This window comes from Hordeum vulgare, chromosome 1H, assembly GCF_904849725.1.
Source record: "Hordeum vulgare subsp. vulgare chromosome 1H, MorexV3_pseudomolecules_assembly, whole genome shotgun sequence".
Taxonomy (NCBI): Eukaryota; Viridiplantae; Streptophyta; class Magnoliopsida; order Poales; family Poaceae; genus Hordeum; species Hordeum vulgare.
Genome location: NC_058518.1, coordinates 428,132,056 through 428,146,228, shown reverse-complemented (window position 1 = coordinate 428,146,228; position 14,173 = coordinate 428,132,056).

Sequence of the window (14,173 nt, the reverse complement as noted above, 5' to 3'; positions counted from 1 at the left end):
TTTCTTGCATTTGTGGCAGGTTCTTTTCTTGTAGTCCTCAGATGAAGATTCTGATTTCCTCATATCTCTTCTTGAAGATTTACCGAACTGGCCATGTCGTGTAAACCTATGGAATTTCCTCACGAGCATTGCAAGCTCCTGTCCAAATTCTTCAGGATCACCAATGCTACCATCCGAGTCTTCTTCTTCAGATGAGGAAATTTCTTTGGCCTTCAGTGCACGTGGTCTAGAATAGCTTGGTCCATATAGATCTCTCTTTTCTTCTTGTTGGAATTCAAGTATTGAGTCTTTCTAGTATATCAGCTGGATCAAGCATCTTGTAGTCTGGTCTCTCTTGAATCATCAGAACTAAAGTATCAAATGAAGAATCCAAAGATCTTACCAGTTTCTTCACAACTTCGTGATCAGTAATGTCTCGAGCTCCCAGTGCTTGAAGTTCATTTGATATGTTAGTGAGGCGATCAAAGGTATCTTGGCAGCTTTCATTGTCAAACCTCTTGAAGAGATTGCGAAGAACATCAACACGAGAATCACGCTGGGTTGATACTCCTCCATTCACTTTGGACAGCCTTTCCCAGTTAAGTTTTACTGAGCCCAAAGCACTTACTCTGCCATACTGGCCCTTGCTCAGATGGCCACAAATGATATTCTTCGCTTGGGAATCAAGTTGCTTGAAGTTCTTCACATCAGCGGCAGAGATAGTAGCAGTGACGATAGGGACGCCATGTTCCACAGTATACCAGAGATCATTGTCGATAGCTTGTAGATGCATCTGCATCTTGGTCTTCCAAAAGGGAAAGTCCTTTCCTTTGAAAGTGGAACATGCTGCAGTAACCCTAATCATGCCTGCAGTCGATATAACTAAAACTCCAGGTGGTTAAACCAAAATCACACAGAACAAGGGAGTACCTTGCTCTGATACAAATTGAAAGTGCGTTATATCGACTAGAGGGGGTGAATAGGAGATTTTAGAATTTCACCACTGAGGAAATTCCTTATGAGGAAATTCCACACTGATGACTATCTTACGGCGGAAACAGTGAAGGATCAGGAGTGCAAAGTATCACTACAACAGTTTTTCAGGATGAAGAATATGAAAATAGTTTGCACAGTATGCACGCACGCAGAAAACAGATGAGGATTAACTCGCATGAAGAATTTGGGGTTGAGGAATTTCAGAGAAAGTCTTCAGCAAATTCTTCAAACAGTGACAGTGAAAATCATCAACACACAATCTGAGGAATATAAAGAGTTGAGGAAATAGAACCCGTTTCACAGTGAAGACAGTGGTTGATGACCCAGTTCCAATTGTTGTGTCAGTTGTACATCTGGTATGGAGCGGCTTGGTATTGAAATCAAAGGACACATAGTCCCGGGACACACAGTCCCTACCGTATTCTCCTTGGTCTAAGAACACACAGCCCTCGCCCAACACTCATGGTAAGTCTTCAAGGCACACTTCCAAACCCTCACAAACTTGGTCACCTGGCGATCTACAATTTACTGCTCGATTGCTCTAGACCATGACGCCTAACCGTCTGGAGGATGCACAGTCCTCAAAGTTAAAAGGCTTCAGTGCCACACAGGAACAACTTCTTCAGTGATGCTCAATCACTTGGTTTTCAGTTTGTGGTTTGGTGTTTGGGGTATTTCCTCACTGATGAATTACTCTCGAAGACTCTCAGGAATTTGGGTTGCTCTTATGACAAGTGTCAGTTTCTAACGGAGCAGCCAACCAGCTAATGGTTGTGGGGGGCGGCTATTTATAGCCTGGGAGCATCCCGACATGATTTGACATTAATGCCCTTAAATAATATGACCGCTGGTGTGGATAAGACCAATGATGTGGCGTGACTATCGATAATGGTCGGGACCCTCAACTGTGAGAGTCCTCATGTCTCTCATATTCCTCACTTGAGGCTTTTGGTAGAATTAGGCTTGGGTTGAGCATCATGAGGAAATTCATTCCAATGTGTTCCTTTACCCCCTTTAACAGTACGGTGGTCCTATTACTCAAGTGTGAAGAAAATAAGACAGAAAGGATAAATCTTCATGCTTCAAAGTCTTCAGATTGATTTTCTTCAGGACACACCGAATTCCTCAATTTCAATATCTTCGTGAGGAATATCAATTTCATCGCAAATTCTTCGCGATTCATTTCTTCAGCTTCAGGCCAATTTCTTCAAATGAAGGTATACATTTTTAGGGGTCAATATTCATCGAATATATCAAACTCCTCAGTGACTTATAGATCCTGTGTACACTCAAGAACACATTAGATACTTAACCTATAAGTCTTCAAACCACCAAAATCACTACGGGGCACTAGATGCACTTACACCCCCTTTGAAATTGGCAGTTGTGGGATCCCTTCCTGCCGAAACGATAAGGGAAGAGGACCGGGGCCGCCACTATAAATAAATGATAGGTTGCTTCGTAGAGGGAGATCGATCCGATCCCGGACCATTCATTCACCCATCTTCACACCGCTAAAGCCACCTAGCCTCAGGAGGTCGAAGAACACTGTACTAGTTCATCCACGAGTCCTCACGAGAGGCAATCCATCAAAGCAGGAGTAGGGTTTTACGCTTCGCAGCAGCCCGAACATGGGTAAACTGTTGTTTTCTGTGTTTCCCTCACCGTCGAGTGAGTTCTTTGCCGTTCCCAACGGGTAGAGAGCTAGGCGAGGTTAGGCCGTGAGAGATCTTCGTACACGCCCCTGAGTTCGAATCCTTAGGGTTTTGCGGAGCCCGATATCGGACAACAGTAGCTTAACATGGTTTTCATGGAAATAAAAATACGAGGAGTAAGTTCATATGAAAATGGGCATATCTCATGTTCAAAGTTAATTCATAGGGTGCATGGATTAAATCACACAAAATTAAAAAAAAATGCATATTCACACAAAATTGACATGCACCAGTACTTGCTCAAATTGCAAAACAAATGTGAGAGATAAATTCCTTGATTTTTTCTACCCTAATTTCATATATAATATGTATATGTTGCTGTAGGAAATATGCCACAAGTAATTATGCAAGAATAACACATTTATGAAAATTATGAAAAAACCACAAAAGAAATAATAAAACAAAATAAAATAAAAAGCTAGAGGTCCATGTGCATAGACACATGAGGTACTTTTTGAGGGTGACAAGTGGGTCCAGGGGCCCACATGTCAGCCACACACTCAGATAGGGGGAAAATGTGGGGTTTTAGATGTCACCAGAACTTGCTCAAATTGCAAAAATAATGTCACAGTTAAATTCTTTGGATTTTCTACCCCAATTTAATATATAATATGTATATTTTTCTATAAGAAATATGCCACAAATAATTATGCAAGAATAACACATTTATGAAAATTATCAGAAAACACTGAAGAAATAATAATAAAAAAACTAGAGGTACATGTGCATAGCGAGAGGAGGAATTTTTCTATAAGAAATATGCCACAAATAATTATGCAAGAATAACACATTTATGAAAATTATCATAAAACACTGAAGAAATAATAAAAAAACTAGAGGTACATGTGCAGAACGAGAGGAGGAACTTTTGTGAAGGTGACAAGTGGGTCCAGGGGCCCACATGTTTTCCACACCCAAAATTAGGAACAATGTGGGTTTTTAATGTCGAGGGGTGGGGGGATATCGAACCCACGACCTCTCACTGCATCTGGTTCGAAACAACGAGATGGACTGGGGCGCGACTTGTTTTAGAAGAGGGGCTCGAGCCCTTTCAAAAATATCCACATGGCATACAAGACCCAACCATCAAAGACACAAAACAGAGAAACGGACGTTGGCGAGGCAGAGACGACAAGGTCGTGGCCGGAGTTGCTCCGGTGACTCAATCGAGCGGCGGTTGGCACGAATCTACTCGCAAAAGTGGCCTCCAACGACATGTGCAACTCACGGCACTGGACGAAGATGGAGGCGACACCGGCGATGTGGTAGAGAAGCGGCGACGATGAGCTCGAACGCGACGAAACAAGCGATAAGCTATGCAATTGATAGCATAAATTTGACTTACCAAGACGGCGAACTCTTTGGATACACGCATTGCACCGGACGGTGGCGGGAAACTCGTCAGAGACGAGGTCCGGCGATGACAGATTCAGGTGCCCATGGCAACCTCACTCCAAGGGTCCTAACGCCCAAATTGAAGAGGGGGAATAGCGCAGGTGCTCACCAGGAACGCGCTGGTGGCCTTGGATCGACGAAAGATGGTCACAGTCGAGCACGGCGACGGTCGAACGACTACAACTGCCAGTGGGGAAGAATAGGAAGAAGACTAGTGTCCTTGGTATCCCTCAGTGCAACACCGGACGTCGTGGACGACGGGGAAGCATCCAGACACGATCGGCAAGGTGGAGACGGACAGAGGTCACGATGGCGCCATGCACTCGTCCTCGAGTGCGTTCGGGAGGAGCTAGGGGTGATGGCTATGATGGCTAATCTCACTTGACAGCGAGAGCGGATGGAGAAGAGGAACCCTAGGGCTCTAGAGGCACATAGGGGGGCTTTATGGCGGCCGGATGGCATAGGAGAGCTGGCGCAGGCTCTCGGGGTCGCCATGTGCACGAAGCGTCTAGAGCTTGATGAAAAGGTGGGTGCAGACGTGTTGTAACCAGGGAGCTCCTATGCAGCGCTGCAGGTGCCCGTTAACGATCCGGCGCGTGCAACGCTGCTACCATGGACCGACCCACTAGAGTGTTGTCGAGTTTTTTTTTTCTTTTTTGATTTTTTGTTGCAAAAAAAATATAAAATCTAAAAAGGTTTATAGATTTAAAGAAAAAAGGTTCATCCATTTAAAAAAGTTCATATCTTTAAAAAAGGTTTATCAATTTTTAAAAAACTTCATCAATTTGAAAAAAAGTTCATTGAAAAGGAAAAAAGTTCATCCAATTTAGGAAAAGTTCATTATATTTTTAAAAAGTTCAAGAAACTTGAAAAAAGTTCATCAAAATTCAAAATAAGTTCAAGTATTTTAGAAAAGTTCATTGAACTGAAAAAAAGTTCATAAATCTTTAAAAACTTCGTCCATTTTCAAAAAGATGTTCATCAAATTTCAAAAAGTTCATCGATATTCAAAAATGTTCATCAATCTGAAAAATATTTGTTGAAAGTTTAAAAAAATTCATCGATGTTCAAATAAGTTCATAGATTTTTTTTTTAAAAGTCGAGTTCAAACGTCACAAGCGCGAGTTAACAAAAATGCACGTTAACTGACACGTGTGGCGCCAAATAGGATATGCCCTCTAACGAGAGGCTAATGTGCGGGACTGGGTTGGCCACGAGTGACTGAGTACACGAGTGAGAAAGGGCTCATATGCGGGCGTGAGGCAGGCTGGGGTGCGTTGGTGGGCCTACTCGGCTGCGGTGCTCGGCTCCTCCCTCTCTCTCTCTCTCTCTCTTCGAGTTTTTCTCTTTTCCATTTTAAAAGATCGAAAAATTGTAGAAAATCCGAGAGAAAAATGAGAGGGGTTCTGGATGAGATGAAACTAGTTTTTGGACTCACAAAATTATGCCATATTTGATAAAATTGGTTTTCTTATTTTTGGATATAAAAATATACCTATTTGAATTTGATTCAAACTTTATGCATTTTAAGATCCAACTAAAACAATATGAAATGAGATGATATTTGGATGAGGACTGCTAGGAAAGGTTTAGTTTTTTTTAAATAGTGGACATTTAAATAAAGGAGAGAGAACACACATTGCAAAATATCATGAAATAGGATGGAAAATGGGTTTTTGTTTGAAATTGATTTGAGATTATTCAAACCAGATCACGCCACAAGGTTTCCAAACACACACTCTCACTCAAAGACACCATCATGCAACAAAATTAAATGGATGTCATGATGCCATGATAGACCATGGATGTCATGAAGCAAAAAATTATTAACTCAAGTCAAACATGACATATCATACAAGCTTGGATTCATGGCAATGGTTACAAGATTTGAAGTGTTGCTCCTAGGCTCTTGATTGAGTATCGTATGATGTACATCATGAGGACATGGGCTAACAAGTGGACTCTTTGTTTAGTGCCGCCATGGAAAAGGCATTGTTCGGGTGCTTACCTCGGGTATGTAATATACGTGAGTCGTGGATGACACGGAAGTTCCCCGAGTCTTGTAGGTACACATCATAACCTCTGTAGAGTGTAAAACTATTCGAATATAGATGTGTCGACCGTCATGGACAATTGGTGGTCCTACTTAAACTACATCCGATGCTTTCACAAACTTGGCGTGTGTGTGTGTGTGAAAGGAGATACTTGAGCTAAGTCAGATGACTTGACATGATGAGTGAACATGAGATGCTCAACCCCTATTTACATTGATATATGTAACTTATTCATATGGATATCTGCAACCTCATAATGCATGTTATTATGAGTTGACTGATCATGTCATTGCACTCAACATTAGCTTTCTGCAACTTACCTACTTAGTGCTATATCATGCATCATTATTGCCTCGTTCAAAACATGGGTTGCTTGCGAGTACATTCAAAGTACTCATTGGCTTGCCACTAGTTATTTAATTGGTCAGGCATGGAAGAGCAGGAGTATGGAGAAGAGTTCGCTCGTGACGAACATAAGAACTATGATGTTTCCTAGTCAAAATGCATGTAGGGTTAAGGCAGATGTCATGGGTTCACGCTTTTTTTCAAGATTTCCGCTGCTAGTTATGTTTGGTGTGTTTGACTTCGAGGCCCTATCTATGTAAGACTTGACCTTAATGATCTTTATTTGTATCATACGGTATGTATGGATGTAAGACTCATGTTATTCAGCTTCTATGTTCAGTAAGCACTGATCTCTGGGATCACTATACACGTGCATTCGATGACCACGACTTATGAGCCGGGGTCCCCATAGAGCTCGTATTAGAGCCATCGTGACTGTAGGAAGCTTAGTTAGCATGGACGTTAGTTAGGATAAAACCCCTTTCTAAAACCATACCTAGTACACATACTTAGGAATTTCTGCACTTCTTACCTCTTCTACTCTACATTCAAAACTTACTAACACCCTTCCCTTAAATCTTTGTGGATGGTCGTCGTACCCGAAGACCTCCTAGCATCCAGCTTTCCCCTACTCCTTGAGGATAGCCTCGATAAGTGCTAGTTTCACCGACCACCCGTTTTCCTCTACAACGAGCACTGGGTTGATGCCACCACGAGGGAGTACCACGTTGATGTGGTCATGAAGAAAAAGACTCCCTGACAAGCTAGTTATTTGAAGGACCACAAATGGAGTCACTGGCGTTAGCAGCCGAGACAGTTGCAAGAAAGGCACTCATCCACCTTCGAGACGTCATCCCACACATGGGTGATGAGTCAGCTACTCGCTGTTGGGAACTTTGCATGGCAAACAAAATTTTTCCTACGCACACGAAGACCTATCATGGTGATGTTCATCTACGAGAGGAGATTAGATCTACGTGCCCTTGTAGATCGCTAAGCGGGAAGCGTTAAGAAATGCGGTTGATGTAGTGGTACAACTTCATGATTCAAATCACCGTCGTCCCACGATCTGTGCCAAGGATTCATATAATCCCGTATAACGTTCCCTTTGTCCTTCGGTATGTTACTTGCCCGAGATTTGATCGTCGATATCCCTATACCTATTTCAATCTCATTACCAGCAAGTCTCTTTACTCGTTCTGTAATACAAGATCCCGTGACTCACACTTGAGACACATTGCTTGCAAGCCTTATATGTGATGTTGTATTACCGAGTGGGCCCCGAGATACCTCTCCGTCACACGGAGTGACAAATCCCAACCTTGATCCATGCTAACTCAACGGACACCTTCGGAGATACATGTAGAGCACCTTTATAGTCACCCAGTAGCGTTGTGACGTTTGATACACACAAGGCATTCCTCCGGTGTCAGTGAATTACATGATCTCATGGTCATAGGAATGAGTACTTGACACGCAGAAAACAATAGCAACAAAATAACACGATCAAATGCTATGTTTATAATTTGGGTCTTGTCCATCACATGATTCTCCTAATGATGTGATCCCGTTATCAAGTGACAACACTTGTCTATGGCAAGGAAACCTTGACCATCTTTGATCAATGAGCTAGTCAACTAGAGGCTTACCGGGGACAATGTTTTGTCTATGTATCCACACATGTATTTGTGTTTCCAATCAATACAATTATAACATGGATAATAAACGATTATCATGAACAAAGAAATATAATAAGAACTAATTTATCATTGCCTCTAGGGCATATTTCCAACACTCGCCACCTTCCTTTCACGAAGGATGATATCGGTGAGAGTTGGACATTGGTCCCATCCAAGAAGGATGGAACACCACTCAGATTCCAGACCTAATTCAGCCTCTCCACCGAAAGTCTGGAAAACAACTTGATTAAGGAGTCCGTGAAGCTCCGCAAGGAACTTCACCACACCCGCGAGATACTTTGACAAGACAAGACGAAGCCAGAAGGATCAAGAAGGATGGAGCTCCCAAGGGATGACCAGCTATCGCTTACAGAGGAGAAGTACCCCCAGCTAGAGATGCACCTACACTTCGTCGTCACATGAGTATGAAGGAGTATCGTGTGCTCTTCATCGACCCACAGGTGAAGCATCATCGGGATGGGCCTCCTTGTTCTCCGACCTCCTTGACCGGAGATGATGCCCGTACAGATGATGATCAGGAGGAAGACCCTGAGGAGTGTGAGTACGAGACCGAGCACTCCACCAGTTGAGTCCAAGAACCCGCTAGGGTAGGATAAGTCATGTACCCCTCATGTGAAGTCAAGTTCGTGTAATGGTTCATATGAAACCATGTGTGCTTGTTGCTTGTTTTGTTGTTTTTTGATGCAAGTCACGCTTTTGCCTTAGGTAACATGTAAGCGACTACATCGCCTATCTTATCTTAATTTTATATGTTTGGTCTTTCGACCTTTGTTTATCATGTTTGCACTATACCAACCCCCTTAGGCGCGTTTTCCCCTTATTTCTTTTCCCTCTTGCCTATTCTAGTTGTTTGACTTGGCTGCTCCAAACAGGATGGTGACTGCAACCTGCACCAACACTTTTGGCAACCCTAGTGCCGGCAACTCTAGCCGTCAATCGGCGGTTGGTGGGTCTGCTCAAGATGGAGATCACCAGAAGCAGCCACAAGGCGACATTCCGCCGCCACCACCTCCACCGGAGAACATGACCATAACTCAATTTTCCAAGTTCTCCGGGAGGAACGCCAAGCCAACTCTGCTGCTATGCAACAGATGGCACAGTTCCTTGTGAACAACCAGCAAGGAAGGAACGGTAATGGTCGTTCCACTCTGTCGGAGTTCATGAGGAATTTGCCTCCAACCTTCACCGAGACTGTTGAATCTTTGGATGATGATGACTCGATTCACACCATCGAGGACCTCCTTGCATTGGTCAACTGCAATGAGGATCGTGAGAAGGTTCTCTATGCCTCTCACTGCCCCGGATGTACCGCTAGAGCTTGATGGGATGGATTCAAGGTCATGCAAGGCGACCGTGTGATCATCTGGGCTGATTTCAAGGAATGATTCCGCACGGCACACGTTCCTTCGGGAATCATGGCTATCAAGAAGCAGGAATTCCGAGAGCTGAAGCAAGGAAGTGGCTTTGTCAAGGAGTACATGCAGAAGTTCAACCTCCTGTCGAGGTATGCACCTGAAGATGTCAATATTGAGGCCGCCAAGATAGAATGCTTCATGGAAGGACTCCAGCAAGCCCTGCAGTATCAGCTTGTTGTCTGCGACTGCCATGCCATCTTCGACCTAGTGAACAAGGCTCTCATGTTGGACGATAAGCGTCATGCCATGAAAGACACTCGCAAGGGCAAGATGATCAGCAAGGGTAGTTCCACCAACCAGAAGCCTCACCCTCGCGACCATATCCAGCCAAGAAAACCTATCAGCCTTAGCAAGTCACGACTCCTGCACCTCGTCCGAGCTACCAGCCTCAGCAGTATGCCAAAAAAATGTTCACGATTTTCATTTTCTTTACGTTTTTCCTTATTTTTTTCTATTTTCGTTCTTTTTTATTTTCTCTCATATCATTTTTCCAAGTTAACTTTTCTTTTTTTTATTTATGTTTTTATTTATTTTTATTTTTATTTTTATTTTTCTCTCTTTTCCTATCCATTTTTGTTTTTAAAGGAAAGAAAAGTCATTCAAGGGGGAATATCCCGCAATAGTACGTTATTAAATAGTGTAGCGATGCGCTATTGTTCACATGTAGTGACTTGCTCTGATGGCTAGCAGCGTTTGTGGTGGAAATCAATGTCATGGATTTGATTCCTCGCTGCTTCAATTCTGTTTTTGCGATATCTATGCCGCAGACACACTTCGTGGCGCCTCTCAGTAGGCCGACACTTCTGCATGCCTTCTGCGTGTGTCGCGCTTGTTGCTCCCCGCAAAATGCGGCACATAGAAGGTCCTGACATATGCTATCTGTGGAGTGGCCAAGGTAGAGGGTAGCCCACCCTGAGATTGGAAAATGAGCTTTATACCAACAGAAAGGCTAAAAAATAAAAGAACAAGATAAATTTACACGCTTATGTTGGCCCACCCTAGCCAAGTGGGCTAGGTGAGCCACTGTATCTATGTGGGTCTTAAATTAATACATGAAGTAGTACTGTTTCTTGAAAAAAAACCTAAAGTGATGTTAAGATTACTTTGTTTTCACTGTAACTTTAGACAATAAATGTGTGCTGATTTTCAACATTATGGTTGGTCAGTTGTCATCATAGACAAACCTACCTGAATAAACCACATGTCTTGTTAGTTACCACAGGAAACCAAGATTCAGCTATGCATGTTTGATATTGCGTGACCGAACATTTAAAAAATATCAAAAAATACGAAGCTGAGAGCAACTTCAACTACGCGATTGAAATGGGCGCATGTTTTGTCTGTATTTTATTCATTTGGGTCGTCGTCTGTTGGTTTGTGTCCGTTTTTAAAATTAGATCGGCCGGTGCGTCCAACGGGGTGGACGGGTGGGTGGATGAAGAGGAGAGAGGAAAGAGAGGACCATATGTGATGGATGGTGGATGGCAGGTGGACCACAGAGTGTATGCAGCCGACAGCGGCGAACAAAAAGGACGCATGAAATGTTCGTTTTGTGTCCGCCTTCAATCCAAATGTGAATCAAATTTAGGTATGAAATAAATCGATGCGGACACGAAACATGCTTGATTTGAAAATAGATCTTTGCGTTGGGTAATTATTTTTATCCGTGATGAACAAAGAGACATGAGCAAACGAAGCGAGTCACCCAGTTATAGTTGATGTGAAGTCAAAAAAAAAGGGAGCTGAAAACGTCGACATAGCCCTTGCACCAGGTCACCATTTCCCATCCCATACCAGGTTTGTCCCGTTGCCAGACCATCTAATCACCCCCGTTGTCTCGTTGCCCCCGGCTCCAAGCTCAGTGCAGAAAAGAAAATTCCTAAACGGTGTTCACGCATGGGAGGGCCGGGCTCCGGCAACATCGTCGGATGATGGCGGCACAGTTTCTTTGACGCTTCGCCGATGCCGACCCTTTCCCCGCTGCAGTGCAAGCGCAGTGGCGGCACGCCGCAAGTGCCCGTCCGTCCGTCCGTCCGTCCGGAGCCTCGACGGCTACGGCGCCCGGCACGTGCACACCGTCTGCACGGATCCAAGGAAACTGTGGCCGTATCGCCTTGTCCCTCACCCCACCCCACCCCACCCCCCACGGGCAGCCTCGTTCATGCACCTCGCCGACACGCATTCCCCGCATCATGTGACGCTGCTCGATCAGCGCGCGGCGGCCCCTGCTCCCGGTGTTGTCATAATCTATCCAAATTTCGTAATCCATCCAAAGTGCATTGTAATACTACGTGCTACTAGTACAAGACAGGTCTAGTTTTGTCAATCGCATCAGAATATCAAGTACAGTATTTGCGCGGTGCTGCGGATAGGCGTATCTCAACAAGATATACCACCGGCTGTATCTGTGTACAGCGTGGACAACCGTGTGGTATAGTGGATAAGCGTATGTGTGTACGTATACGGCGACTCGGCGGGGACAAAGACAAGACAAACCTATGGTCTTGTGGTTGTGGGCGCGAAGGATCGGAGAAGATATACGCCGGCGGCGCCGAATTGTAGTCAGCGGCGGCGGAGCCACAAACTTTACGACGAGCTGGATGGGATCGGAGGATCGGATCCCCCGGTCCCTGGGCTGCCTCCGTCGCTATCTTGGGTCTACACTCTATGCACGACCCATGATCCTCCGATCGGGACAAAGAAGAGATTACACGAGCGATATCGGGATGGAGATCCAGAGGAGATGGACAATGGCGAGCAACAGCAACTGAACGACTCTACAGCTAGCGGCAGCGCGTCATTATCGACGAGGTATGGGGAAGCAAGCAGAGCGATCCTATACCTAGGCTTTTAGCTTTGCTTGGCAGCTTCCTTGGTCCTACCACCATTGTTTTTCGCGTGAGATGCACGACGCGTGGGTTGTTGGCTCATAGCAGAAACTCTTCGTTTTGGTTTCACCCCGTGGACCATTTTCAGGAGCATGTCCTCAAACATTAGTACACACACCATTTGTTTTGAAAAACCGGGCGCCTGCACCCTCTCCCCATATGTCCGGTCCTTTCCTTAATAATGCAGTACCTTTTTACTATCTTCGTCATCATATTTCGCACATACATCAATTAATAATTTAACAATCAGCAACCAAACAACTTAACAATTCAAAGATTATCCATTTATAGTGATCAAGCTTGGCACAACGACATATCGTCCTATGTGGTGTATGCAGTACCTCTCCACATCTGCGAATTTGGATCACCAAGTTCATATTTTGGAGGCACTTGATCATTCTTGATCTTTTCTTTTGCGAAATATTCTTGATCATATCCATCATGAAATCATCGTAAACATGCATCACAGTGATCCATACAATTCTAAAAATTGCTTCTAGTATGGGGAAAAATAATAACTTGACTTGGGGATAACATGCCCTCGGACAGTTGACGCACGAAAGAGCCATGATGATGTGGTATTTTTTTATTACAATATATCCATCTAAGGATAGCGCACACACCGATCTAGCTCTGTTTGGATACTAGGGCTTATGTCTGCAAGGTATTCAATCGTGGGATTGTATAGGGGTTATGCCTCCGATGTTGGATGTGCAAGAAGATGTTGTAAGGGATGTGTTACATCCTCGAAATAGGCTTTCACCCATCTTTATAGATAAATCAACAACCAAACAAGTATATGACCGAACGATACAAGATGTCGAGGTACCCCTCTTACGAAGCTAATCCTAAGATATCTGTCACACGCAGAACACACGTGACTACGCTATCCGAAGCGAGCACCGAAAGAACTAAACACCCTCGCACTACGACCTAGCACACCTAAACCCCACGACAACACCCCCAAGAGGGAGAACAACACAGATCGTCACCACTGCCGAGTCCACACGAGACAAAGGTCTTCACCTGGAGCCCTAACACGGAGAGAAGAACCACAACTACGTCATTCAGAATAGTGTGACACTCTCAGGTGTCGTCGTCATCTTCGCAAGGCACAGAGTTTTTGCTCGACAACTCGCTCGTGCCACCACAAGGCTGCTAAGAGGAAAGCAACGATGTCGTATCCCTAGATCCAGATCAGGATGCCACCGAACTGAGAGAGAGGGCACTTCCGAGCTACCCATCGCAACACCTTTTGTTGCCCACACAACCTGGGAGGGGAGCCATCACCACCGCAATGATGCCGTCGAGGAGTAACCATGCAGACCGCCACCCGGGGCCGCCACCCTGGCATCCCTGCTTCGAGAAACATGTCACACCTTATATAATTGTCCAAGGCTAGGTTTACTGGTTTACCGACTCGGCTAGGATATGCACGAATACAAAAACCTAGCTAGATACGTAGCAAAGTCCTTGTCTTTTTTCCTAAGGTAGCATGTATTGTCGGTGTAGTCCGAAGTGTTGGGTTGGTATGCCCTATGTCCATTGGGCCTCTTCTGTCCTTCGTGACTATACCCCGCAGGTTTGTCATCGTCACGTGCATGTGTGCGTCCATTGGAGGAGTAGTGATTCGGTGTCATGTTAAGCACAAGTGGGGTTACCACTTTTACATAAGCATTAATGTGT